At 39.1% G+C, this 24,429-nt stretch overlaps 1 protein-coding gene and 1 non-coding gene across 3 annotated transcripts in view; both read right to left on the bottom strand.

The window, feature by feature from the left end:
- Positions 1–24,429, bottom strand: part of LOC144479859 (protein Aster-B-like) — a 669,932-nt gene that overhangs the window by 345,857 nt on the left and 299,646 nt on the right. The gene's annotated exons all lie outside the window — the stretch shown is intronic.
- LOC144480099 (U2 spliceosomal RNA) lies at positions 10,445–10,640 on the bottom strand. Its single transcript, XR_013495619.1, has one exon. It is a non-coding gene; the product is annotated as a U2 spliceosomal RNA (small nuclear RNA).

Genomic DNA, 24,429 nt, shown 5'->3' with positions numbered 1-24,429 from the left:
GACTTAAAAGATTTACTTGGGAACTTGACTCATGACCAACAAGTCTAGAGCTCAAGTTTCAAGATATCACCTTACTCAGACTCACTTTCTCTAGGTGGATGTGTTTCACCAGATTTTAGCTTCATTACCTTATTTCTACCTGACATTCATTCGCATTGGAAGCAAAACCAGGTATTTTCCAGACATCTACCTGGATCTCATCTGCAATCTCTGATAAAACACACAAAAATTGTGACAACAATTGTGGCAAGAGTGATCCTGCCCACCCCTATTTCCAAATGGAATGATAAAGGCAATGTTGGAATGTCTGAAAATGGAGGAGGAAAAAGGAAGCTGTCTTAGTATCACGGAAGTCACAGAATACCGCCAGACTCATCCCGACTAACAGGAGGATGCAGAACAGTCAGCAGCACTGGTAAAAATCTGAAAGTAGAGTTCTGCCTCATGAACTTATAAATAAAACATAAGTAAGGAGAGGAAGCCTCTCCCATCTGTTTTTTTTAATATGGAACAGCATCATCCTATTTGTGCCTGTTTATTATCACCCCCTAAATTTACCATCTCTTCATTTTGCCCCAATGTATATTTCAACACTTCACAGGATTCTGTGCAGCAAGCTCATTTAGACTACCCTCTAATCCCCTTGATTATATGTCAGCAAACAAAACATTTAGATCGCACTTTGTTCTTTTCACTGAAAGGCTCTGTTTACACTTCATTCTGCATTTCGCCCAAAGCTTTTCTATCATTTTCTGCAGCCTTTATATATTTCCCATTTTTCTTTTTAAAAATTTTTCTTTGTCCCTGCAAAATTGTTCCGAAAGTATTTTATTTTCTTTACACAGTGTTTCAATTTTATTTATGACATACTTCAAATGGTTTTTCTTTTATGCAAAATAACATGTGTCTCACTTTGCTTCAATTATTCACTGGAAAAAAATGTTAACATTAATCAGTGACAACTTTGGGACTTCGAGACCCAGAGAACTTCCTTTATTGTGCTGCCTGGTTTTCTGAACAAGAAGGGAGAGAAGTAAAAGGGAGAGAAGTAAAAGGGAGAGAAGTAAAAGGGAGAGAAGTAAAAGGGAGAGAACACAAATTCATGTAGCACCTTTTGCACCCTTAGGAAATTCCAAAGTGTATTAAAACCAATTAAATACTTGTTCAAAAGAAGTATTGCTATAGTGTGCCAAATAAACAACTGCCAGTGAGTTATGACAGTAATTCTAACACAGCATTGAATTACATTATTTGAGCTCCATTTTCATCATCCGTTAGAGTACTAGAACTGATTTATAACACACTGCAAATTTATATTCCAGTTTCATATTATGCATGTAATGTTTTTCTTAAGCATCATTGTAAACCAATAATGATTGAATTGAATCATTATTTCATTATGGAAAATGCTACAATTTTCAAAACTTCTGCGAACTCTATATCCAAAGCTTGAAAACAGAGTCATCACTTTGAGACAACAGAATCAACTTTTTGAAGTGCTTAAAGACATTACTTATGTGCACACTTTATATTAAAAGAATTCCACTCCAGCTAAATATAGTTAGAAAACATGTCTCTGGTCTCATACCTCTCTCCTGCGTTGCGTACCCCCCTCTCACCCCACAACTCCCTCACAAAACAGCTAAACAACAGGAGAAATTAATTTTTATTTAAGAACATAAAATATGTAGGTAACTTATCTAAGTTAATCTAAGAGAAAACAGCAGCTTTGACTTGGCTAAAAAACACTACTGCAGATTTTTACTGTTGAAAAAGAGCGACACGAGCAGATTTATTACCTGAATTGAGTAACCCCAAACATAGCTTACACAGGTTTCCAATTGTTGGGTAGATCACAGCGCCATGAGATGGTATGACAATACTTGAAAGAGTAACCAGAATAGTTTAAGTATTAAGTCTATTATTCATTAACTCTCAAGTCCAGAAGTTCTATTCACTCAAAGTCCCACACTCATCTTAAGAACATATGACCTTAAAAATTACATATTACCAATTCAATCTTGCTATAACCTTCATTGCGCATTTACTTCATTCCAGTGATCAAATGTGTGTACAAAGTAAAAGATATAGTTAACAGCTGAGGGAATGATTTCATTTAATGTCAGGATTTACTGCCACTCCATAACGACTGTCAGAAGTGACGGTATGAAGCTAGGAGATTTAAAAAGCACGAATGTGCCCTTCACCAATCTACTCTTTCACTAAAAATCCCACAAGTTTGAGAGAAACAAATGCAATAAGTTTATTACAATGATTACCAACATAGAACAATCTTCTAACATTATACATATGGTTTACAATACAAGGAGCCATAAATTTCAACTTTGCAATGTAATCCATTTCCTCATCACTCCTAAATGCAATCACTGTATCAATCAAAACATCTGTAAAAATGTCACCGTGCACTGGAGTCCCATGGATAAGTCTAGCTTCTAAACTAAATTTGAAATGTGAAAACCTCAATGTTCACTTCATTGGTTAGGACAAATAAGAGGTGCATTCAAGTATTCTAGATACTTTTAGATACTAGATACGTTCCCATTTTGCACTCTGGTTGTTGTCTGCAGCAATGCTCACTTTTGGTGTTGACCCACCATACTACACATCTAATTCTCAACCGTACTCGGGGCATCAGGGAGAACATGCCACCATAAAGGTGAGGTTCTTCCCACTGAATGCAAATTGTCAGCTGTGTTAGCTTCACACACCTCTGGTTAAATCAGTATTGTGAACTTCACTCAGATTTATCATGTTTTCATCCTCTCAACCATGATTGACAATTTGGCTGATTGTCAAAGCGACAGATGGAATTAAAATTCACATTTTCTGCCTATATCACTGACACCAATTTACTTTCTTGAAAGCCGCTTAATTTTCTTAAAATTAGCTGCAATCAGCAATTTGGTTTAGCACAATCAGAAAATAAATAAGTGAAATAAGAGGAAACTTTACTCTCCCCAAGTAAATACAGAAATTCAAATAGAACTCTTAAATTCTTACAAATACTATTGCATATTCTATTGTGAATCTTTGAAAGACAATGGTACAAGATTTCCTCTTTTCCACCTTTCTACAAATAACCTCCTGAATGAAGGGCAGAGAGGAAATCACCCGAATGCAGCCCACTCAATTTCCTATCCATTAATTTAATGAAAGGAAGAAAAACAGCATAATCTTTATTACAGGCATATGATATTTTCCATGTAATTTTCCTCAAAATGTTTCAGCCATGTAGTTATTTGCGCTAATCATAAACAAAAAAATAGTATTCGAAAAAGATTAATGGAAAGAAAGCGTTTGAGCCACATAGGCATTATTTGTTTGCTAACATACATTGTAAATGTAATAGTTCACACTGATCTTAAGGACATGATCTCCTCTTTTCACTAATGTTGACAAATGAGTTAGCATGAGTAAGAAGTGCTTTTCTATAATTCATACAGATTATAATTTTTGGCAAACATTACTGAGTTTCAGTAATTCTACCCATAAATTTTAAAGATATTCCTTGACTGCACAGCGAATAACTAAGCCATGTAGACCAGAAGATCCAAGTTTATTTTATAGTTTGTGATGAGCTAGCTGAGCTCAGTAATGATGACAGAGCTGTTGCAATTGATTTTCTTCATGGAAGAAAATAATTCACAGTATGACGCCTTATTCTTGTCCTACAGATCCTGAGAGGAAGTGTGCCTCTGTGGACATCAGGTGAGACAGGATTCAAGGGAACCATGTTGCATGCCTCCACAATCCACCCCAGCGTCACACTGCCTGTAATAGTCAATATCTAACCTCACATGTCACAAATAACCACTCAGGCAAGGGTCTGGTGGGTGTCTAAAGAAGATGAATTGAAGAGAATTGAAGGAAGAAAGTTTTCTTTTAAAATGAGGGGTGTGGAAGGGTTAACGGATTTTGAAAAAAGTATGATATTGCAAGGAAAATGGCTTCTAATGGATTAATATTTAATTCTCTGCTGCAAAAGATGAAATATTTGTCTTTGAGGAAGCTGGCATACAAGCAATTAACTGAAAAGCATGAGTGCTCAAAAATGCATGAAAAGTTATTTGTGGTTACACAAGACTGCCTTGCTCACTCCATTGTCATGTCAGTGGCCATTAAAAGTACAGTGGTAACATGAGAAAAATATTTTTTTTTTTAAAAAGAGGAGCTCTTTGAAGGGTTTTCTGGATAGCCAATTTCATAAAAGTGTGGGAAATCGTTTTCCTCAACTGACTGAGAGCAATTTTGTGATACTTAAGCAACACCTAAAAGCCAAAATCTTCAGTTTCCCATGGATTGTAGAGGGATATTAGCTGCAATCAATTGAAGATGGGATAAGTCATTCAATTTTAGAAAGGACCTTTGATCCAATACTGGACCACTTTACCAACGGTTGTCATGATGTGGAGATGCTGGCGTTGGACTGGGGTAAACACTTTACCAACTGCAGACTATTGGCCTCAGCTCTTCTGGGGCAAGGGAAGAAAAAATCAACTCGTAGTCCAGGGCTTGATTTGTCAACAGAAAATGCTAGAAAGTATGCCTGCGGGCACCACACATCTGGAAATGATATTGAGGGAATTTCCACTTTCACCCAAATCACTTAATTTCCATGGGGGCGGAGGTCCATTTGAATTTTAGTCTTTTTAAAGGACCCAACAACCTGCAGGTGTCAAGCAGACACTAAAGTACAGCCAATTGCGAAGAACAGGAAATCAGTGGTTTTCATTAGCAGTAGGCAGTAGTAACCAGTCGCAGGCTATGCCCACATGGAAAGCTTTGAAATTCCCTGCTACAGGCAAATATGTAAAGAGGTCTACATATCAACCTTACAGGGGAGACTGTGACATAGTGGTATTGTCATTGACTAATAATCCAGAGACTCAGGGTAATGCTCTAGAGACCAGAGTTTGAATCCGGGCCTTCTAGCATCTCTCACCCCGCCAGTACAATTTCACTCTGGCGAGGTTCAGACTAGCTCCCCACTTTCGGGGAACTGGCAGCCTGACCCTAATGGAGTGAGGGGGGGGGGGCAATCAGGGCCCTGCAGGGGGTCGGGCAGTGGGGGGGGGGGGAAGGGTGCCCCCTTAGACAAGGGCATACTGGCAATGCCAGCCTGTGCCCCCTCTGCGCATGCACAGAGTCCCAGAACTGTCAGACTCCGGCGTGACTAGGCTCCCCCCGCCCCCACCCGAGCTTTTAATAATATTCACAATTGTGGCCACTGCATTGCACAGAGTTGCAAGATTCTAGTGTGAACTCCAACTGTAAAAACAACCATGATTTACACCAGTTTTCCTGCGAATTCAGCACTTAGATCTTTTTTGGGAGAATCACCCTCTAAAAGTCTAATGATGACCATGAAACATTGCTGATTGTTGGAAAAACCCAACTGATTCACCAACGTCCTTCAGGGAAGGAAATCTGTCAAATGCATTGGCAAGTGGACTCTGATTGGTAGAAGTGGTGCCATGGAGAATGCACGAGTTGATGATGACTGACAGATAACTGCCAAGCATGATTTGAAATTTAAACCAGGCAGCTTGACTCTGATTGGTCAAGGCATCACCCTGAGGAATGAACCAACGAATGGCTGCCACTCATTGGGTTTAGCTGAAACAAGCACATGTGTGCACATGTTCTGTTTGCAAAGAGGGCCTTGTGTATTGATATGTGACCTGCATACCAAGCATCACACTGGCACAAAAATTAAAAACCATAGCTGTTTCACACTGCTACTATGCAGTGTCAACACGAGTAGTATTCTCCATGGCAATACCTCTACCAATCAGAATCCACTTATCAAATCAGCATTCTCTTCTCAGAGTATAAATTGTTTTTTCCTCTTCGACTAGCATTCTTGCAAAGTGTCCTGATGAGTGCAAGGTGAAAAGCTTCAACATGTCTCTTTTTTCTGCAATACTCAAGCTCTGTTCTACCAAACAACTATTTATAAAAAATAAATATTGGTTCAATTAGTGGTCTAAATTTTAAAATACTCAAATTCTATCTACAGAATCTGACACTCAGTACTTGAAAACAGAAACCATTAATCTTCTGAAGTAAAATATGAGCACCTTTAACAGCTACTATTTTTCCATACGTAAACTTCGGATATCAAAAAATTTATGCAATATTTGGACACTGCTCCCAGCAGAAGTTACCAATAACAGATGAGAAACAATGGATTTTAGTTCTATGAAACACTGATCTTTTAATTCTGGCTGTGTGCATTGGACTTAGTTTTATAGTTTAGACACCATTGACCTTAAAAGACCTCACTCTAAGCAAAGAGCCTAATAGTTTATCTTTCTCACCAGTGAAAGAGATGTTTTGTTGTCTTGTGCATGCTGGAGCAAGAAACATTGCAAATTACAGAAACCAGCACATAAAATGACTGCCACCAGAATCAGGTCATATATTTCAGACTTTCAGAGTACATTAAGTTTTCATGCTTACAAAATCTTCCAGACAGAAGCATCGTTGCTGAAATTGAAATACAACATACATCACTACATAAACATTGATTAAAGCAGGCATGGATTAACTTTCTGTGGCCGAGATCTGATGAGGGGCATTTTGCCAAAAGTGCTGAATGGAAGCTGGGGCAGGGCCCATTCAGGGATTCAGGCAGGGATCAGGGCTTAAACACTGAAGATGGAAAATTGGCATCCTCCGCCTCCCCTGCTCAGTGTCCACTAGTACTTTTGGCCAATCTGTAAGAAGCCTACTATTCATGGCTTCTCCCTGACCCCATGGATCTTGCTGGAAACAGGTGAATCTCAGTACTTCTACCAGCATTTAATCAACTTGAAGAATTTTAGAGCTGCTTTACAGAGAAACAGTTATCTCAGAATATACCTCAAATAGAATTAGCTGGACCTCAAAGTGCGTCCATTCACAACATCTGCATTGGACAGAGTTCCATTTACATGTGTTAATGTCTTTGTCAAAATGAACACCCTTTTAATTACTGCAAGCAATGACATGCAACTTTCACCATCAGCAAAGAAAAATATGTCTCGGCAATTCCAAGTTGCAATTATCCTTGGGTTCTGACAGTGGCATATTTATCATGGTTTATGAAGCCATTTCAACAGCAGTGATGCTATATCTGTTCAAATGTAATTCTTTTACGATGTTTTTGTTCATTTGTCACAGGGAACAGTACAGCTGAGGCCAAGCTCATTGAACACTGGAAATAAGATTTATAGAATATCATAAAGAATTACAACATTTAGAAGCAACGAATTGCTGAAACAATAATATTTCCTAGTTTTTAAATACCTCCAATATTTTCTACCTGGGGGTCAACATTTCTCACAGAAGTCTTAATCTGGAACGCTAGGAGTTACCAGAGTCACTGCTGTCGATTCAAGAGGCTTAATAAAGCCTCTAGCTGCAGCTACCAGAATTTTTTTCCTGTGCTGGACAACTATATATATAGCACCTTTAACATGATGAAATGTCCCAAGGCATTTCACAGGAGCAATATAAAACAAACTATGAAAGCGAACCAATAGAGAGATATCAGATTAGATGATGAAAAGCTTAGTCAAAGAAGTAGGTTTTAAGAAGTTTAAAAGGAGAAAAGCAAGGTAGAGAGGCGGAGTATTATAAAACTTGGGGCCTACAGCAAAGGGATACACAATTAGAAGAACAGGACGGAATGAATTTAGGGAGATGCGGAAAGTCAAGGCCTTGAAGGAGTTTTTGAACACAGGTAAGAATTTCAAATTGAAGGCTTTGCTTTTCCAGGAGCCAATGCAGTCAGCGAACACAAGGATAACAGAAAGAGCAGATTGAGTGCAAGTTAACATACCGACCATGAATGAGTTCAAATTTATGGAGGCTGAAGTTGAGACACTCAAGTAGAGCTAAGCAATTCCATAACCAATCAGAGCTAAACTCTGCAGTCCTGTCAGATGCGGCTGTGAATGGTGGTGGAAAATTAAACAATTCACTGGAAGAGAAGGATCAACAAATGCCCCCATCTTCAATGATGCAAGATCCCAGCACATCACTGAAAAAGATGAAGCTGAAGCATTCGCAACAATCTTCGCCGGAAGTCCCCAGCATTACAGATGTCAATCTTCATCCACCTTGATTAATTCCACGCGATATCAAGAAATAGCTTTTGCAGCATCCAGTGCCTTCAGCTATGGGCCCTGACAATATTCCAGCAATTGTACTGAAAAATTGTGTTGCATTGCTTGCTGCACCCCGAGCCAAGCTGTTCCAGTACAGTTACAACTTTGGTATCTCCCCAGCAATGCAGAAAATTGCTGAGATATGTCCTGTACACAAGAAACAGGACAAATCCAACCCAGCCAATTACCACCCCATCAGTTATAGAAATGGTTATCAACAGCACTATCAAGCAGCATTTACTCAGCAATAACCTGCTCACTGATGCTCAGTTTGGGTTCTGCCAATGTCACTCAGCTCCTGACCTCATTACAGCCTTGGTTCAAACATAGACAAAGGAGCTGAACTCCAGAGTCGAGGTGAGAGTGACTGTCCTTGACATCAAGGCAGCACTTGACCATGTATAGCATCAAGGAGCCCCAGCAAAACTGCAGTCAATGTGAATCAGGGATAAAACCCTCTGCTGGTTGGAGTCATACTCTGCACAAAGGAAGCTGGTTGTGGTGGCTGGAGGTCAATCATCTCAGTTCCAAGACATCACTGCAGGAGTTCCTCAGAATAGTGTCAAAGCCCAACCATCTTCAGCTGTTTCATCAATGACCTTTCTTCCATCATAAGGTCAGAAGTGGGGATGCTTGCTGATGACGGCACAATATTTGGTACCATTTGCAACACCTCACATAATGAAGCAGTTCATGTCCAAATGAAGCAATATCTAGGCGTGGGCTGACAAGTGGCATGTAACATTCGCACCACTTAAGTGCCAGGCAATGACCATCTCTAACAAGAAAGGATCTAATCATCGTTCCTTGGTATTCAATAGTTTTCCATCGCTGAATCCCCACTATCAACATACTGAGGTTTACCATTGACCAGCAACTGACCTGGACTATCCATATAAATACTTTGGCTCCAAGAGCAGGCCAGTGGCTGGGAATCCTGTGACAAATATCTCACCTGCTGTCTTCCCAAAGCCTGTCCACCATCTACAAGACACAAGTCAGGAATGTGATGGAATACTCTCTACTTGCCTGGATGAGTGCAGCTCCAACAACACTCAAGATGCCCCACCCAGGACAAAGCAGCCCACTTGATTGGTCCCCTTCCACAAACAGTCACTGCCTCCACCACCAACGCACAGAAGCAGCATTGTGTACTATCCAAAAGATAGGAACTCGCCAAAGCTCCTTAAGGGTGGCACCTTCCTGACCCACAACTATCTGGAAGGACAAGAGCAGCAGATACCTGACAATGGTGGCACAGTGGTTAGCACTGCTGCCTCACAGCGCCAGCGATCTGTGTTTGATTCCGGCTTGAGTCACTGTCTGTGCGGTGTTTGCACGTTCTCCCCATGTCTGCGTGGGATTCCTCTGGGTGCTCCGGTTTCCTCCCACGGTCCGAAAGTCGTGCTGGTTAGGTAAATTGGCCATATAAAATTCTCCCTCAATGTACCCAACAGGTGCCGGAGTGTGGCAACTAGGGTATTTTCACAGGAACTTTATTGCAGTGTTAATGTAAGCCCACTTGTGACAGTAGTAAATAAACTTTAACGGCCACCACCTGAAGGCTCTTCTCCAAGTCACTAAACTCAGGGTCTGCAGCAGTTCAAGAAGGCAGCTCACCACCACCTTCTCAAGAGCAATGTGGAATGGCCAATAAATGTTGTCCTTGCCAGCGACACCCACATCCCATAAATTATTTTTTGTTAAAATCCCTATCCACCATGACTGGACCTCCTAATAATTTTGAGCACTTCTTTCATATCGCCTCTCAAGCTTTTCATCTCTAAGGAGAACAGTCTTCTCAAAGCTATCCAAATAACTGAAGTCCTTCATTCCTGGAATCACTCTCATGAATCCTTTTGCACCTTCTCTAAAGCACAACCCACATAATTGGACACACTGGCCTGAATTTTCATCCTCGAAACAGGGAACAGGAGTTGGGAAAATTTGTGGCTCAGCCCACTCATCAAGAGACAAAATGCCCACAAAAACAGAATCTCATTGATGGCAGGCAGGTGCAGGCTGGAGTTGGGCCAGCCAACCCAGGAAAAAGTTTGGAGACAGCCACAGGGGCTGATGGGTTCAAAGGCAACTTGGCAAAGGCCCACCTTGATGTAGTGGGACTTCATCTTTTTTTTTTATATACTTTTCCAATTCAATCAAATCAAATCCAATTCAGAGTCTCAACAAGTTGAGACATTTCCGATCCAGGCTGACAAGACAGGGCAAGCGACCAAACCACCCTGTCCTGGGCCCGATCTACATGAGCCAAGCTGATTGGAGAAGGGGGAGGTTCCTCCTCCAAGACTTGGGCTCATTTGCATCTTAGCCAAAAGGCCGAGATGCCGCTTTAAAAAATTGCTTCATATGAAACATATGAAGCTTCAATGTAACCTAATGACCTCAACCAAGTGCAGCATTCTCTCCATACTACACTTGATCTTAGCCAAAAGGCCGAGAAGCGACTTCATCTTGGATAACATAAAAACACAAAGGGCCTTACTTAGCTAAACGACAGAGCAGCATTGGAGGTGGATAGTGGATGTGAAAGGCAAACAAGGAGGAATATCACACACAGACACAATAGTATAGGTTGTCATGCTATTTTTTCAGTGCTGTATCTCAGGTGGAAAGCTATTTGGAAAGATTCAAACAAAGATGGGCACAAATTTGGGAGGCAGCAACCCGTTCATGAGCTTTAAAGAGGAAAGGGCTGTTATAGATGGCAGAGGAAATTCACAAGAGCTGAAGGGTCAAGAATGGGTGATGATGGTAGATTTGATAAAAAAAGGGAGAAACTACTAGTGTGGGAACAGTTGGCAAGGGAGACCAGAAGAGAAGTTGCATTTGAGCAATTTAATGGAATACAAGGATTGGTTTTAGATTTGATTTTAAATTAAGACTTCATGAAAGATACGTAGCTGCATTCAGATAAATAAGATTAATTGGGCAATAACTTGCTCACAGTGGCAATCAGCAGCAGATTGCCAGTCTGTGATGACCTGTGTTTAAATTCTAAAGCGCTCATCTCGCTCGAGCTCCCTAACTCAGGTCAAGTGAGACTCAAGCAGCAAAGCAGATCCCTAAATCCCATGGCGAATGTAAAAGGAGCGGGGTGAAGGGGACACATTCCCTTTTTACTGTACTAGTTACTGAAGAGTTTAAAAGTCTCATCGAAAGGGAGAAAGTAAGTTTCTAAGGTAAGTGGATGGGACATGGGGTGGGGGTTCAGATATTAGTGGGGCGGGGGTGGGTGCGCATGCAGGTTTAGGACATTTTTTCAGTGTGGGGGGGGGTGAGACATGGTTGGGGTAGTGAGAGATTGGGCCTGGTTGATTTGGTGGTGATGATGGTGGTGGGAGAATGGGGGATGGGGGGAGGAAATCCCATGTGGGGGCTCAGTCTGGGCTTTTTAAGTAGTTACATTAAAATTAGAAATGCAATGTTTCCTTCCAACTCTTTCAGAGTAAGTATGAAGGTAAAACTGACAATACCATCGAAGTTAGCAATTTAAATCTCTTTGTCAAATGGTTCCTAGCAAAGCGCAATACTCCAAATAAAGTTAGCCCTTCTGGACAATAGGTCATTCCCCTCTTCTGTAAAATTATATTAATAAATAAAAAGGGAAACATCATCAGAGAATCCCACAAAACAGAAGCTGAGTGTTTGAGAGAGAGAGAGAGAGAAGCAGCATCACTTAATCTTAGATTTTCCCAGGTATAAGTTCATCCGGCAATTGACAATTGCCGGATGAACTTATACCTGGGAAAATCTAAGATTAAGTGATGCTGCTTCTCTCTCTCAAACACTCAGCTTCTATTTTGTGGGATTCTCTGATGATGTTTCCCTTTTTATTTATTAATATAATTTTACAGAAGAGGGGAATGACCTATATTCCATTTTCTACTGTGGAAAAACTTTCACACAATTTGCCAAAGGATTTATATTTTTAAAAGTTACAATAAAACCTTTTTTTTACACTGAATGATGGGATGCGCTGGCTGTGGGTAATAACTATTTTAATGCATATGTAGGATTATGGGGGCGATCTTACTGGCTCGTCACGCCAGTTGACCTGCATGGCGAGCCAATAAGATTGGGCAAGAGGTGAAAAACCAGGTTCACGCAAGATTTCTCACCTCTCTTGGGCAGTGACAAGGAAGGGGGGGAAAAATGACAGATCTCCCACAGTGTACTGGGAAATCGGGGCACCCGCACAGTCTTTAGCCGGTTTCTTGACATGAATAGGCTCCACCCACTCCCTCTTCTTTTTTTAAGTGCCGTACGATAGCGTCTCGGAGCTCACCTAAAAAATGGGCATGATTCTCTCCCATTTGGCACTTTGAATTTTTTTGCAAAGATTGCGCCCTTTGACTTTTCATACCTTGGCCAATAAATACCATGCATGAAATCTACTTATTTTACAGTATTGAAATCTTTTTATGGTTTTGGGTATCGCTGCCCTTCCAAATTGCCTTTGAGAAGGCGGTGATGAGCTGCCTTCTTGAACCGCTGCAGTCGCTGAGGTGTAGGTACAGCCATAGTGCTTTAAGGGAGGGAATTCCAGGAATTTGACTCAGCGAGAGTGAAGGAACAGCAATATATTTCCAAGTCAGGATGGTGAGTGACATGGAGGAGAGCCTCCAGGTGGTGGTTTCAGGTATCTGCTGCCCTTGTTCTTTTAGATGGTCCTGGTCTGGGTCTAGAAAGTGCTATAATGTGGACTACACATTAACTAAAAACCTTTCGCCTTTTTATACTTCAGTATCATGATTTTTTATATTCCTCAACAGCTATTCAAGCAAGTGATAGTAGCGGGTTTGTATCCTGATCAATTTGAATGTATTTTGGAGCCCTCACAAGAAGAAACAGAACAAGACTTTGTGAACTTAAATCAGTGGTGGGAAACCCGTGGTCCATTTGGGTTCCAAGTGTGCCCACGAGACATTTTGTTGACTGTTGCCTACATGCACATTCTACTGATTTCCATCCACGTAGTTTTTTCCTACCAGTATGACTGAAGTGATACCCATGTAAAGCAAGGGCAAGTGAAGTGAGGTGCATGCCGATTGCACACAAGACAACGGAGAGAACTGTGCGCTCTCTCTGCATCCAAAGTGTAAATTTTTATTTTGTTTTTACCATTTGAAGATGATAGTTCCATTAAGATATAAATGATAAAGAATTGTCTATAACTCATTATGAAATATCCAGCATGTATTAAATATATTTAATCTTATTCGTGGGGTCATGGTTAGTGAACAAGACCAATTTCGATCTTGTAGCCCCCTGAGATGAAGGAGGGTCACTGATGTGGCCCATGCACTAACCTAGGTTGCCCATCATTAACTAAAAGGATAGAATTTAACAGATAGTTGATGACTTCTAAAAACTCGTAAGTATTGAATTAATTATTTAATGACGATTCAGTCCTCTGAATGCTTGGGTTCTGGTCACCATACAATGAGATGGTGAGGTTGGCAAGTACCTTCACGTAATAAACAAAACAGTTTATCTTCCACAATACCCAGGTCCCTCACTTGACTAGATTAGAAAGTGCGCAAAAGAGCTAGATGTTAACAGGGAATTGTCACTAAGTAGTCGAGCAGTGGAGAGGTCATTCAAAGGCTGAACAATATTCTTCTCTCCTAAATGTTTGCCAATAAAAATTTATCAGAAAATGACAGCTATTGGAATACTGCCATAAGCATTATTTTAGTAATATGTTTTTATTAGACATCCTAAAATATGGTACTAAAACAATAAGGTGATAACTTGCCAAATGTGATCGTGCAAGTAAAAAAATTCTCCATGGTTCAATTCTTCTGCAGGCCCGCAGAATTTGGGTAATGTTCCTAACTCGATTAATTTCAATGTGGGGACTAAGAGCTATGCAAAACACATAACTGGAAACTGCACAAGAAGCTTTTGAGAGGTCCCAGAATTATTTGTAGAAAGATTGAAAAGATGACTGAGAGATAATAAAAATCAATACTTCGCTTCAGTGTGATTAATACTGTTAATAAAATTCAGGTTTTCATTATGTTAATTGTAATGTAACAAGGATCAGTAATTCATTTCAGTGTAATTTATGGAGCGTAACAAGAATAAAATAGTAATTCACATTACCTTACAACAACTTGTAATCATAAGTCCAGACAATGGGAAAAACTGTAACTCATTTAAAACCAAATTCACATTCTACCTTTTGTAATCTTGAGATCATGCAAAACTCTGCTGCCAGTGTCTTTATCAACAGGAAAGTCTCTTCCCCTGAGCTAACTGACCTAAACTGGCTCCCAATTCAAGCAACATCTTGTTTTTAAAATATTCAACCTTGTTTTCAAATCCCTCCATGGCCTTACCCCTAACTCTGCACTTGTCTAATTTTGGCCTCTTTAGTATCCACGATTTTAATAGTTCCATCACTGGTGGTGTGCCTTCAGCTGCCTCTTGGCTTCAAGTTCTCAAATTCTCTCCCTATATCCCCTTGCCTCAGTACCTCATTTGCCTCCTTTTAGATACTTCTTCTGTTTGACCAAGCTTTTGATAATCAGAACGAAAATATCCTCATCATAGTTTGTTTCATAATGTCGCTACGAAGAACCTTGAGTCATTTCAATACATTAAAAGTGCTACGTAATTAGAAGTTGTTATTGTTGACTTATGAATTGCTGTTGGAAAGGTGTGTGAGGTTCCAATCTGCATATGTGTATAATCGATAACATGAAAGGAGTCAATTTAGGGTCCAAAATTTTCAAATGCTCATGTAAAAATGCAATCTATAGGCTTAATTACTAATAGCATTGAATAAAGCTGTATTTTAGTCTGGACAACTTTTACGTTTAAAATTTCTGAAGCTCAGCATGGATTATTTGACTGGAAAGGCACAACAATGATCAACTTCCAAAATACTGTACTGGGAAATGCTCAAAATTAGATGCCGAATCAAAATGTATAATTTCAGAACCCCCATAAAGCATATCCATGATAATTTCAATCAAAATCCAGCACAGTAGATACTGACCTTTCGTGCTCTATTTTCTTCCTCTGCAATGAAAGTGACAAAATGCTGATGCAAAATTATGGCATACATTTTTTCTAATTCTTTCTCAGGATATGGTATTTATTGGAAAGGCTGTATTTGTTGCCTGCTCCTATGAGTGATACACTATCTATTATTTTGGTCTATTTTTAATTATGTGTCACTCTTCCCTTCACATGGGCAACAGAACAAATAGTGATCAGTTTAATTTACTATGACTTAATAGTGCGAAAGCAAGTTTTCTATCAAATAAAAATAAAAATGTGTGCACTTACAATTTTTACAGAAACAGGAATGTGCTGCACTTGTAGTATTTTACTTTTTAGCTTATGCTAAAATATGAAAATATTTTTCATCAATAGCTGGTGTTCAACAATGTCATAAGTTTCTCCAACTGAAGTTTCCACGCAGTTGGTGCTGAATTTTTTGCCACAATTCCCTCAATAATCAGCATAATCTCTGCAAAAGACTAAAAAAATTTCAGTACAAACTGCACTCAGTGCAACTCGAGTTTGTGTGATACCTTACGCTAAAAACAATGTGCTAGAAGCAGCCTCCAAACAACAAAACTGATTTGTTGCGCTATCTGCAGGCCTTTGTGGAATTTCCAAAAAATAAGCTGGATCTTTTGGATACAAAAGCTTTTGAATGATTCTCCTTTTCCAATTTATTAAGGAACTGACTACTGGAACCCAATACAACCAATAAACAGTTTTGTATACTTTCTAAAAGTCAATACCTGTAATTTAAAATCACATTACCTGCAGGTGGTGGATTCACATTGTTTAACATTACTATTTATTGTGCTAAACCCATTCTTATTTGCATGAAATCAAACTTTATTAAGTTATGTCTCTTAAATATATCAAGGAATATTTTCTAAAGCAATTTTAAAAGTTATATTTTTGAATTTGAGTAGAAATATGGAGGAAAAAATACTTTCCAAACAGATGCTATTTTGGGTGCAATTTGGGCCAGAGTTGCTCATGTGTCCAAAGTGGAAACCCTACCACTCATGTGTTGTGTACAAAAAATAATTTCCCCTTATGTCCCACTCAGGTACTCTCTTCACATCAGGAGGCCACACAAGACTTTTATACTGATGAGACTGTTGGGCCAAGTGAAAAAAGAGAGGGAGGCAGTGGCGTACTGGTATTGTCACTGGACTAGAGACCCAGGGTAATGCTGAGTCTCTGCTGAGACTCAGGTTAGAATCCCACCATGGCAGATGATGAAATTAGAATTCAATAAAAATCTGGAATTAAAGGTCGAATGATGACCATAAAACCATTGTTGTAAAAACCCATCTGGTACACCAATGTCCTTTAGGGAAGGTCTGGCCTAGATGTGACTCCAGACCTACAGCTTTGTGGTTGACTATGTCCTCTTAAAATGGCCTCTCAAGCCACTTGGATCAAGGGCAATTAGCGAAGGGCAATAAATGCTGGCCCAGTCAGCGATGCCCACATCCCCGAATGAATGAAAAACAGGAGATGCTATGATACCATGCAGCATTCAGGTCTCGATTTATTATTTAGTTTCCCTTCTGGGATGCCTCTTACTCTGATGCCATAGTAGGTTATAAAGTAGCAGCCATTAAAACAATGGTGTCAAATGTATAACCCATGGACTGAATGGATCAAGCCAGCAATCTGCACAATTTATCTACCTCTCCTCAACTTAACAAGGGATTCAGGAAATCTGACCAGCAGATCCAAACTTAATGGTCACACACACTTCAAGTGTATGTTCCTGCATTTCGGGTCAAACATTGTTTTGGCATTTATAAAGTTGACAAATTAATTTTAGATATTTCCCAACCTGTAACTAAGGAGAAGCAGGAGTTTTAATGAAGTAAAAAGCAATCCAATGCGGAGATACAAAATAAATTCTGAAGGCAAATGGCGAAATGTTTGGGAAGTTGACAGTTATTTGATGGCTGGCAAGATGGGCAGCTATTGTATAGTGTTGCGAGAAATGGAAGATAATTATTTTTTGCTGCAAATACTGACAGTTTTCAAAAGATTGGGTCCATAAGAAAGAAACCCAGTCTCTTGATTATTTTGGCTAATTTGCTTGTTAATTCACTAAGAAAACCACAAACATTTTCACTGCAAATTCATAAGCAGTTTACCAATTGCCAAATATAAGTAATTGTCACCTAGGAATGGCCTCTTCCTCCCTCTCCCTTGGCCTGGATTGTTTGCAACTTTGTTGCTTATTAAACTAAGACTGCATAATAGACTAGGGTGTCAAGGTGCAAAGCGGTCATTGATACCTCGAGGGAGTATTGAATCTCTAACTTAGAAATTATTCATTAGGTATTTTGCTTTCATTGTATCAGCACTAAGTTACTCATATAAAATGCAATATTGCTCCTTGTTACACCAATGTCAAGTGTGATGAGTCAGTGTTCTATTTTTCTAAACAAAAAATCAGGATTAGTGTCTGGATTTATTACATTTATGATATATCCAGTGAGATAAATTTTGCAGCATGCTGTGCCAAAGCACCAGCGAAGTGACAGCAAAGTCAATCTTTTCATGCAATGGGAGAGGAAACAGTTATCTCATCACAAAATAGTCGTACTGAGCTGTAAACTATAGATCTTGAATTGTATAATGATTTACCTTCTCAGTCATCATCTTATAGTTATCAGTTAGAATATAGTGCACAAAATGAGAGAGCAATTAAAAAAACACTTTTGTTGCAAAGTAATCAATTGCTGGAACAATGCTTAGCTGTCATCAAGTACAGACAATGTTATAAAAATCTACATGCCAAAAATAAGTAGTGCCATTCTGCAGTGTCAATTTTCCTTATGTTGATCATTTGAGATATTTATAAAACCACAATAAACTAGATTAGATTATAAATGCTTAATATTTAAATTTCATTAATATTTCAACATATCTGTTTACTGCACACAGCATGTGCACTTGGAACAGTATATTCAGAATGGGGTTAGCCAAGAAAAATCTCATTAAAGGCAAAAACTAAATGGTGCTGTTTATTGGCACAACCTTTTCATCCCTCAGACTCGAGAACAGACAGATGAGAGTAAAGAACTCACTCCACTTACTGCACAGCTTTATATGAAATGAATTCAGTCATTCATAACGCAATCAATTTAGGATACAACTCAACAGCCTAATAATGTCCATCACACGGCCCAAATTAGCAATGCATTCACAGCTTCAATATAGATCAGAAACTTGAGATGGTGCATGGCTAGCTTTTCAAAGTTACACTTATTAAATTAGGCAATGATGTTTGATTGATAAGTGAAGCTGGATTGTAGAAACTATGAAGGAACCCACAACTTTGTGCAGCTTTCTGATGTAAACCAGAAATATAAGTGAGCAGAGGGGCCTGGAAAGCAATGAGAGTTCAGCATGCAGAGGGGCCAGAATAAGGGACTTTGTTCAGAAAAGGGTGTAAAGAGAAGCCCAGCAAATACAGATCAGTCAGTTTGACTTCCGTGGTGGGGAAACTTCCAAAACAATAATTCAGAACCAAATTAATCGTCATCTGGACAAATGCGGGTTAATTAAAGAAAGCCAACATAGTTAAATATTATTTTCCTGGAAGAAATCGAAGTCCAATTTTTTTGAAGAGGTAACAAAGAGGGTTGATGAGGACTTGTGAGCAAAGTTAGATGTAGACTAAAAAGGACAGGAGCAACATTGATAGAGAATTGGCTGAGTGACAGGGAATGGAGAAGAGTGGTTAATGGATGTTTTTCGGGATGCAGTCGTTCTCCAGGGATCTTGCTTTTCCTGACAGTTATTCATCACCAAGATCTTGGTTTAAAAGGCAAAATTTCAAAGTTTGCAGATAATATTTGCCGGAACTTTCCGACTATTCATGCTGGAGGGATCTTCTGGTGCTATCCCACCGCAGAATTATCGGCAGCGTGGGGTGAAGTCAATGGGAAATTCCACTGACAGCAATGGGACCAGAAGATCCCGCCGCCAGTCAGTGGCATACTGCCTTTGCTGCGAGAAACACATCATGGAGAAGCTAGAGAATTGCGCCCATTGTTAAGAACATAGCTGATGTTAAATGCTAAGGTATTCCAAACTCAGAAGGGAATTTTGGAATGCTCTTAAATGTATTTTTGCCATTTGTATAATGTGAGCAAAGATGTGAAGACCAGTGAAGGATGTCCCAAAATTTTCTGTGATGATTTTAAACACAATTAAAGTTTATTATGCGATAAAATACACAAGAAAGTCAATTAAAATATATAGTTGACAACATTAATGGCTATCCACAGCATCTTTAAATTTACCCAGTTCCATATCCCTCTATTTTCCTAACCTCAGAGCGAAACCTCCTCAAACAACATCCTATGAGCTTTAAAACTATAAGCAAAATCCAGCAACAGTTACACACTAGGCACCTATATCTTTTGGGATTGCTTCTGAATTGGCATAGAGACAACTGATTTCTTAAAACAGGCTTTCTCCAGACAGAACTTGTTGGGAGTGAACATAGCTTCCTGCAAATGGTGAACTGGCCTCTGATATACTGTCCCTCCTTTTGATCTTCCCTTATCTGAACTAACCTTCTCAGAAATTACTGTGGTTACCATTTTTACATGTAAATTTTACATGTACATCTTTTACAATGTAAATGTGAAATCCACACATATATTCAATTTTATCAAACTTGCCTTAAGTAAACAAAAACAGAAAATGCTGGAAAATCTTAGCAGGTCTGACTGCATCTGTGGAGAGGGAACAGAGCTAACATTTTGAGTCTGGATGATTCCTCTCTCCACAGATGCTGTCAGACCTGCTGAGATTTTCCAGCATTTTCTTTTTTTGTTTCTGATTCCAGCATCCACAGTAATTTGCTTTTGCCTTAGGGAACCGCTTGTTCCCAGTGTTGCTTTGCTAATCAGCATTATCAAAGCCCTAGTTCCATCAACTCAGACAACTTGTCTCTTTTCCATCTTAAAAACAATACCTTGTTTTCCCTTTGAACCTATACCACCAGAACACATTCCCAATTATTGGATTTCTTATTTTTCCATTTTATCACAATGTCCTAACAATATGAAACTTGGCAGCATTATAAACTTCAAAAGGACGTAGACAAATTGTTGGAATGGATGGACAAATGGAAGATTCAGAGTGGTTTAATGCAGAAAAATGTGAAATTATTCATTTTGATAGGAAGAAGATTGAAAGATAATATAAAATAAAGGGCACAAATCTAAAGGGGGTGCAGGAGCAGAAAGACATCAGGATGGATATGTGCACAAGTCAATGAAGGGGGCAGGACAGATTGTGAGCACTGTTAATAAAGCATATCCCAGGCTTTATTAATAGGGACATTAAATACAAGAACAGAGAACTTACTTTGAACTTGTATAAGACACCAGTTTGGTTTCAGCTGAAGTACCACATCCATTTCTGGGTGTCACATGTTAGGTAGGATATGAAAGCAGTGGAGAGTGTAGAAAAGATAACAAGAATGGTTTGAGGGATCAGAAACTTCAGTTATGAAGACAGATTAGTAATATTGGGGTCATTTTACTTATAGAAGATTGAGAGAAGGTTTGATAGGGAAATTCAAGATCATAAGGACTTTGGACAGAGAAAATAGGGAGAAACAGTTCCCACTCATAAAAGAATCAAGAATGAAAAGGCACAGATTTAAAGAGACACAGAATCATAGTATCTCTACAGAGGCCATTCGAGTTTGCACTGATTCTTACCCAGTCCCTAGCCCTGTAACTCCACTAAACCTCCAAACCTTTGGATATTTAGACACAAGGGTCAATTTAGCATGGCCAATCCATCTAACCTGTACATCTTTGTACTGTGGGAGGAAACCAGAGCACCATAGGAAACCCACACAGACACAGGGACAATGTGCAAACCCCACACAGATAATCACCCAAGGCTGGAATTAAACCCAGGTCCCTGGTGCTGTGAAGCAGCAGTGCTAATCACTGTGCCGCCCCATAGCACCAACCTTTTTCATGCAATGAGTGGTTTTAGCTTGGAGGCACGTTCAATGGAAGAATTCAAAAGGGAACTAAACTGTTCACTGAAAAGGAAGAATGTGCAGGATTATGGGGAAAAGGCAAAAGAATGGCATTAACTGAAATGCTCATTCAGAAAGCTGGCGCAGAAACGATGTGCTAAATAGCCTCCTTCTGTGCTGTAACAATTTGAGATTCTAAGAAGAAAATAGGTATGGTCAAGTACATCATCACAATTCATTAATATTGTACCATGGGTTACTTCTATGATCCCCAAAAGTCGATTATCATTGCAGCAAATATTGTCTTGGATCAAACATGGAGAATGTCTACATAGGTAAGGTACCAATGCAGCCAACAACCACTATACCCAGCATACATCTTCAGAACAGAATGGGGAAAAAATGTAAAATTGAAAAACAAGTCTAGATTTAAGTAGAAATAGAAGACTTAAATAGAAATAGACGTTCTACAGAACTCTGTAGAAGGCTCAATGGACTGGAAATGTCAATTGTGTTTCACTTTCCATAGATGCTGCCAGGTCGAAGTTAATCCAGCATTTTTCATTTTTATTTCATATTTCCAGCATTTGCAATATTTTGCTTTCATTTAAGCAACTGATATTGCTAGCTGATGGGAGAAAAGCTGAATGAATCTAAATGCTAGTACCTTCTGATTATTTTTAGTCTTAATTCACAGATAAGGCTCATAAAAAATGGGAATGAGGGAAGCAAATAAAAGAGAACTGTTTTAACACATGTCAATTTCTGATCCTACAGCAACATATTTTACTCTTAAGCCTAGCTGGTCTTTAATCCTTATCAATATGTGCTTTACTAATTTTTCATTCGATCACTCAGGAATATACAGTTCACTTTACAACAACCCTTATAGTTCCTTTAAAAGTTATCTTCGTTCCCTCAGCTCAGTGTTCTGTAATGAGGATAAGTCAAAACCAATAATATTACAATACTCAGGCAACAAATCATATTATACGAAAAAATATCAAAGTACAACTCATCACTTACAAAGAACAAAGAAAATTACAGCACAGGAACAGGCCCTTCGGCCCTGCAAGCCTGCACCGTCCATGCTGCCCAACTTAACTAAAACCCCCTACCCTTCCGGAGACCGTATCCCTCTATTCCCATCCTATTCACGTATTTGTCAATACGCCCCTTAAAAGCCACTACCATATCCGCTTCCACTACCTCTCCTGGCAACAAGCTCCAGGCACCCACTACTCTCTGTGTAAAAAATCTGCCTTGGACATCTCTTTTAAACCTTGCCCCTCGCATCTTAAACCTGTGCCCCCTAGCAATTGACTCTTCCAACCTGGGAAAAAGCTTCTGACTATCCACTCTGTCCATGCCTCTCATAATCTTGTAGACTTGGGACTATACTCTTTGGAATTTAGAAGAATGAGGGGGGATCTTTACTGAAACATATAAAATTATGAAGGGAATAGATAAGAAAGAGGTTGTTTCCACTGGCGGGTGAAACTAGAACTAGAGGGCATAGCCTCAAAATAAGGGGGAGCAGATTTAGGACTGAGTTGAGGAGGAACTTCTTCACCCAAAGGGTTGTGAATCTGTGGAATTCCCTACCCAGTAAAGCAGTTGAGGCTCCCTTATTGAATTTTTTAAGGCAAAGATAGATAGATTTTTGAACAGTAAAGGAATTAAGCGTTATGATAAGCTGGTGGGTAAGTGAAGCTGAGTCCATGAAAAGATCAACCATCATCTTATTGAATGCTGGAGCAGGCTCGAAGGGCCAATGGCCTACTCCTGCTCTTAGTTCTTATGTTCTCAAATGCATATGCTGAATTAAATCCAGCATTCACTGTTCAGGTAGTGGCAGTACAATTCTGGAAAAATATCAATGTTGCTGCTAAATTTATAGAACAGCTTAACAGGTTAACCTTTGCTCACTCTACAATTCATCTTCATTAAACAAACAAATTAAGTGCAATTGGCTGGTCACTTAATTCTATCCTTCCTCACTTGCACTTGTGTCAAGGTCATTGAGATCCAATCAGACAATAATGAGACATTAAAGGTCGTACAGCAGCCTGCACCATCTAACTTAATCAGTTATACAAACAAAGGAAACATAACCGAGCTCTGTAACCAATTTCCAAACAGAAAACAAACTAACCTTGGTCCTAAAGTTAACTTTTACCTTAAATTCACATGGACGCAGGGTATTTTTATAATCTTTGAACTTAACATCTTGAATAATCAGCCCCCAAAATACATGTTAAAAAGTTTAATAACTCCACTAAATGCTTCCACATGGAGACTGCAGTCCAGATGTAATTCTTACAATACTTGGAAAGCTTGTTTCATTAACCAAATTGTTTACGTGGAAAATGATGTTCAGTCAACAGTATTAAATTGTTAAACCATTTGCAAGATACAAAATTGTACATTATGCAACAGACTCAAGGCACTATATTTTTTCTAATAATTGTTACTTCAACAAATGATACAGCTCTGAAAGCACTAAATTAAGAGGCCATCTTGTTCCACATTTAACATAACGGATGATAGCCTTGGTTCTTCGAAGAACCTTGTGTACAGGCCTGGCTCCCTATCACGTCAATGACCAATGTATGTAGCACTTGTGACTTTTAACTTTAATTTCTTTTACATGGTTCCATTTTCTAATTCCCCCAACCTTTCTAAATGTATATTATCCCTCTTGGGCATAAGAGTAAGATCATTTTTTTTGGACAACTGGAAGATCATTAGTAGATATGCATGAGCAATACATGTAAAGGTTATTCCATTGTCCAGATATTTTCACTCACCAGTTGGCCTATTAAAGAATGCAAAACCTTGTGTTTTTTGTAACCAGTACCAAGCAGTAGATTTCAAGATCATTTCAGGAAAAAAAACTCATCACAATTTAGAGAGAGGTGTGTACTCTTCATTCACTACATTACCGTAAACTCGTGTTTGGATATTGACTTACAAATACATACACACAATCAACTAAGTGATGGGGGATTTAGATAACTATGATATCAAAAACTAGAAACAAATTGGTAACCTGCTCTAAAAGCCGTACTTTATAAGGCAGATGCAATTTCTCTGTAAAGGCAAGTAAGCGAAAAATGGCACTCTTAGCTTATGGTCTCGTTCTGCTTTTACTGATGATTAGCAGTCACTACGGAAACAAATAGTCATTCTAGTTGCTACATGTTTTGG

The sequence above is a fragment of the Mustelus asterias genome, chromosome 27 (genome assembly GCF_964213995.1).
Source record: "Mustelus asterias chromosome 27, sMusAst1.hap1.1, whole genome shotgun sequence".
Lineage (NCBI taxonomy): Eukaryota > Metazoa > Chordata > Chondrichthyes > Carcharhiniformes > Triakidae > Mustelus > Mustelus asterias.
This window is presented reverse-complemented; position numbering and strand designations above follow the sequence as displayed.